Here is a 5,326-nt window from a genome sequence, read left to right as displayed (position 1 = left end):
ACACACACACACACACAGTGTTTGTAAATCAGATTCTCTCTTGCACTCTGTTAATGTCATTAACATAGCTGTCTCTGTCAAATGTGCTGTACTCTGCATTGTTTTATAGAGGGTTTTTACGACTTTACTAAAGTGGTTGTGGAAGGTCTGTCAACACAATTCCTTTGAGACTGGTAAATCACAACAGACGCATCTCACTTTAATTGGATCAGATCAATGCATTGTTCTTTAGTTTATATGATTGCTCCTGTTTTTGTGATTGCTTGTGACTGAGAGTTATTCGTTAAATGGATCTTTCTTTTCTTCTTTTCTTTTTACAAAAAGTATATGCTGTTTTGGACACAAACCAATGCCAGTGGCAGGTAACCGGTGGTATGCCAACTAGCGGATAACATGCTAGTGCAACCAGCCACAGACTCGCCTGCAAGTTTTCTGATTGGCAGTTAATAGCCAGTCAGCAAGCTCAGATGCCAACCAGCCAATAAATTAACAGTATTTAAAAGATAGATGTACAACTGTACTTGGTTTATCTCTTAAAATCTCATTAAAATTGAATTGTGGGACACAGCTCATATAATACCAGTCATGCTCTTTGGCTCTTCATTCCCTCAAAATCAAAAACTGTCAAGATGGATTGCAATGACCAACGGACAAACGTATTGTATATGTTTCCTGGGGGGTGCCCGACTTATTAACCCTGACAGACACAGACAAATTACTGTGGAACACTACACAATATAACAAATAATAATGAATTACAAATTACAAATAATAATGAAAAATGGATGGGTGGCAGATGACTAAGATATTGGGGTTTAAAATGCTGATAGGGAAATAATTAACTTACTCTTTTTGAAGTCTTTAAGAACCCTCTCAATGCTAGCTCAGAGACACAGGACAACAACCAAACCTTGACCTTTCTTTCTCATGGTAACATCTGTTATTCCCGAGATTTAGGAACAATCACATGACAGAACTGGAAACAAACTGACCAACACACACAAATGGTTAAACCTCAGGGGCAAATGGAAGCTACATGTGACTACCCCACTACATGTTGGCATTAGACAAGTATAAAATTACAAATGCATCCCTGCATGCGAGCCCCACAAGTGCCAGTGGAGTGAGGAATGCAATGCCAGAATCGAGACCATAGAGGCCCGTCCAGTAACTGGATAGGAGCCACAATCTGGATGATTTGCTCATATTCTCAGCCAGGAAGGCAGTCTCACTCAACCAGGTATCCTGCCTGCTGGGGAAGGTTGGAAAATTAGTGACATTTTTCCATAAAAGCCCCACAGCTGCTCATTTAGTGAAAACCAACTAGGGGAGTGGAGACACACATTTACATGTTAGTCCATGGTGTCAGATCTAGAGGGCTTCTTTAGGTATGCATATTACAGAATAAGGCTGATGTACTAGAATTTGTTTTTACACTCACAAATAGAAACGCAGCACTTTTGTTGTTGCCCCCATGTTTCAGGAGCTGAACTCAAAGATCTAAGACTTTTTCTATGTACACAAAAGACTTACTTCTCTCAAATGTTGTTCAAAAACCTGTCTAAATCTGTGTTATTGAGCACCATCTACCTGTGTAGCATATCAAGATGCTGATTAGACAGCATGATTATTGCACAGGTGTGCCTTAGGCTGGCCACAATAAAGGGTTTGGGGGAGGGGGGGGGGTCCGAAAACCAGTCCATATCTGGTGTTATGGTTATGGTTAGGGTTATGGTTAGGGTTCATACCTCTCACTCTCTCTTTTGACTTGACTGCAGCTCGTCTTCGTAACCGACTTGAGTGGACAAATGCTCACATTCGATGACGTCTGCCACTTTGGAGATTTGTTCTCTTCACGGATGAACCCTACCACCACACACTGACTGGTTTTGACCTCATGATGTTCATCCTCTGGGGGAATCTCTGTCTGAAAATTGCATGGCAATCCATCCAACAGTTGAGATACTCCAGTGTGTAAGTGGTGGACGGACGCCATCCTGAGAGCTAAGGCGCTAGCGTGGCTTTCAAACGTCTACTGGTCTCACTCATGCTGTGAACGCTCTTAAAAAAACAAAAAACAGAGTTGCTACTGCTGGAAATATTTGCACTTTCTGAGTGTGAAGGTTTTTTCTTGGACAAGATCTTTGCTCGTGAGAAAACTTTTATGACATTGTTAGAGCTTTCAGACACAAAGTTGATTGTTCTGCAAGGTCAAAGAAAGTTTTGGGATAGAAACTGCCCCCAGTGGCCGTTTGTGGCCTCAATTTAGTCATATTCTGTTCCAAGCCCCGATCTGATCGATTTAAAATTTAAACAGATTCATGTGTTTGAATTTAACTGGAACTTCAGTGTAATAACTCCACATTTTATTGCTTCTGTTGTGTAGTTTTCCTTTGCTAACTTGCCAACGTATTACCAGTGAAACCACATTGGAAATTAGTTTCTTACTATTTTATAGTCACAGTAGTTTTTAAGTGATGTATCTATGCCCGATGGGTAGTTATTCAGATGTATTATTATTTTATTTGAGTTATATACATTTAAAAAAAAGAAGAAGATAAAAAGTACTTTCATTTTCTTTCTGTGTGTTTTGTTCTCTGCTCCTCCCCCTGTAGTACTTATCCAAACTGGCTCTAGTTTTCCATTCTGCCTTACTGGCACACTGTCCATGACTTCTGTCCTTTTCTTCTGCTGAATGATTTTGTCCATTTCTTTCCTCACCTCTGAGTTTTGCCCTCTCTCTTTCTTTACTTTGATATTTTTGTCTTTATCAGTTCAAATTCATTTGCATCGCTTTCTCTCTTCTCAGTATATTTTATCTAAGGCATGGCATGTGTCATAGTCTTTTTGTTTTTCTATGTAGTTCTCATATTTCTTCTCTACGGTTTAAAAAATATACAGATTTTCTCTCTTTGTCTGCTTTGTCTCTCTAGCTTGGGCATCTCTTAGCTTATATTTTCTTAATGTCTCACATTCATTTAGAGAAAGTCCTCGGCCTTTGCCAGCTGAGAACTGGATTGAATTGTCACATTTCAGCTGATGTACCACACAAAACAAATTATACAAGATAACACTTCCAACCTTTCAAAATACATGCAAAATTGTTGTATTTGATTGAGAATTCTTGTGTGACATGTTACGCATCACAGAGGTTCTAAAAATCCCAGAAATGAAAGGAGTTAATGAAGTCTTTGGGCACACTTACAATGAAACACATTAGTGGGAGATGCCTTGAAAACAGCCCAACACTCTCACTTTCTCCTCATTTGAAAACAACACACACTAACTGCTTTGTGTGTGTGTGTGTGTGTGTGTGTGTTTATCTCTCATGTCTACAAGTCCATTTCTAAAAGTATCTGTGACCATGTGTTTTTATGTGTATTTATGGCCTACATGCCGGCCCTTTGCACACTGAGTGTGTGCATGTGTTCAGAGGGTACAGACTATGATTGTTCTCTCTGGGTGTTAGCTTTCGGAGCAGGAAGTGCACGTTCAGGTCAGGGGGGGGGGAATCTAGGCACGCTCAGTCTGACCACATCTGTTCAAAGACCCTCAAAGTCATACAGGAAATATGTGTGAATATGTGTGTGCGCGCATGCTAAAGAAGCTGCTCTTTGTGAGCACAATTTATAAAAATATTTGACCTTTTGCTGCATGTTCCCACAATAAGTAACAGAGGAAAAATGTTCATGAACCTGCTGCAATGTTACTCTAAAAGGGCACAGACACTGAATAACACCATTATACACCTCCATGTTTGGTTTTTTGACATGTGCACAGTAAATTCTAACAGAGTAAAAAATTCTACAATGACGCTTTCCATTGCTTATGCATGATAATGTTACGAAGGTACAGGCCTCATACAGTGGTGTCGCAATTTTCGCTTTATCCACTTAAAAATGGATAAAAAATGGATATGGTGTTGTAGTCGAGTCACCAACTGTCAAGTTAGGGATCCTCAGTGTTCAAGTTAGAGTCACTAAAGAACAACTCGAGTCCTCTGTCACTTCCTATTACACATAAAAGTTGTCAGAAACTTCATCCAACTTCCGAGTCCTATTTCCTAAATGCTTGTGTCCAAGTCGTCAGTACATGAGTCCAGTCAGCAGTGGTGCAAAAACTGGGTATGTACTAGTGGGTATGCGGCGCAGCATCATGGGGGCACCAAAGCGATGGTAAAAAAATAAAGGAATTAATGAAAGTAAATTATTTTGGGGGCATTTTCTATATGTAGCTGCTGTTTTTTTGCGTTTCTAAATTTCCTCAACGTCATATCACATTTTAGAGGACTAACAGGCTAGAGTAGGCGCCCTATCTTATAAGTGTCCATCATAGAATGTTGACATGGAAGAGGGAGCGAGGCACCTTGAGCACTGAGTGAGCAGGTACAAGTAGTTGTCGGGGGTCTAAAAATAGAAAAAGAATGAGGAAAAATTAGATGGCATGTCAAGGGATGGACAGCAGTTAAATAAGTGGATAGTGAAAGGCATCAGGTAGGATTTAAAGTGTGACGTCTGTGCTTGGAGGCTTGCAAATATTCATGTTAACAGACTAGCTAGCGTTTGCTAACACTGGGAATGTAACAGCCAAATGCTAATGCTAGTAGCTAGCTTAGAATATGCAAAAGTGAGGTTGCTGAGCTGAAAACTGGAAAATATGTGGTAGCATGTACAATAAAATGACAAGAATCTGGAAAACATAACTAATTCAATAACTGGTTTACCATGGAATTATGCATTGATGTGCTACCAAACTTGGAGGCTTGCAAATGTTTATGTTAACAGACTGTACTCAGACTAGCTAGTGTTTGCTAACACTAGCAGCTACAGGAGGGTTTGCAGCTAGTTTAATTCTAACTGATGTTGCTGATAGCTACATTTAGATTTTCTTTTTTTCCTTTTTTGGTTTAAAACAAAAAAGGGATTATACTTTAGTACCCTGTCCACCCAGTTCAAGTCATGTCACAATTCCAGAGAATAGGGACTGGAGTATGACTCAAGTTCTAGTCCAGGTAAAGATCTTGGTGACAGTTAAAAGAAAACCATGTCCTCTCGGCCAAAAAGGAGGCACAAACAGCAGTACAGATGTTCATGTGAGTAATGTCAACGTTACTTTCAGTTTTGCTTCTAGGTGACAACAGTCAAAACTCGCACAGCCACCAAAGGTTGGCCGTCCTTAAAGAGGACCGTCTTGGTAATTAGGGGTCCAAGCCCGAGGATGCGTGCAACCGCGTATCGCACAGCAGGGCTGTGGAACCCTATTGTTTTCGCTAGGATTCTTCCTTCTTCTTCTTTTCCATTATTATTTTTCTTCGCCGCATAAAAGT

General features: G+C 40.1%; 1 long non-coding RNA gene across 1 annotated transcript in view; it reads left to right on the top strand.

Moving 5' to 3' along the window:
• LOC116704355 (uncharacterized) overlaps positions 1-5,326 on the top strand; it is an 11,491-nt gene that overhangs the window by 6,030 nt on the left and 135 nt on the right. The window lies entirely within an intron of this gene.

Source organism: Etheostoma spectabile, chromosome 16, assembly GCF_008692095.1.
Source record: "Etheostoma spectabile isolate EspeVRDwgs_2016 chromosome 16, UIUC_Espe_1.0, whole genome shotgun sequence".
Classification (NCBI taxonomy): Eukaryota; Metazoa; Chordata; class Actinopteri; order Perciformes; family Percidae; genus Etheostoma; species Etheostoma spectabile.
The sequence above is the reverse complement of the archived record's forward strand: the minus strand, read 5'-3'. Positions and strand labels throughout refer to the sequence as shown.